This window comes from Ictalurus furcatus, chromosome 1 (assembly GCF_023375685.1).
Source record: "Ictalurus furcatus strain D&B chromosome 1, Billie_1.0, whole genome shotgun sequence".
In the NCBI taxonomy this organism is placed as follows: Eukaryota; Metazoa; Chordata; class Actinopteri; order Siluriformes; family Ictaluridae; genus Ictalurus; species Ictalurus furcatus.
The window spans coordinates 37,284,679-37,284,996 of record NC_071255.1 but is presented as its reverse complement, the minus strand read 5'-3'; positions in this window follow the sequence as shown (position 1 = coordinate 37,284,996).

Sequence of the window (318 nt, the reverse complement as noted above, 5' to 3'; positions counted from 1 at the left end):
TCACTCCAAAATACACAATGGAACCAGTTTTATTTTTTTCCTGAATTATATGGCAGGTGAGTGAATCAACACCGGGATAAGGAATGATTGACAGTTTTGAACTCTGTGATATTAACTAACCCCCCCGGAAGCCCCGCCCCCTTTCCATCATCTCATAATAGTAATGTTGTTGCTGGTGCACGCGCCTTGACGTGACGTGACGTGACGTGACGTGACGTGACGTGACGTGTCCTCACTTTCAGTCACAGGTAACAGAGAATGTTTTGAGTTCAACAACGTGAACTCGGCGTGTGTGTGACGCAGCTAGCATACAGATGT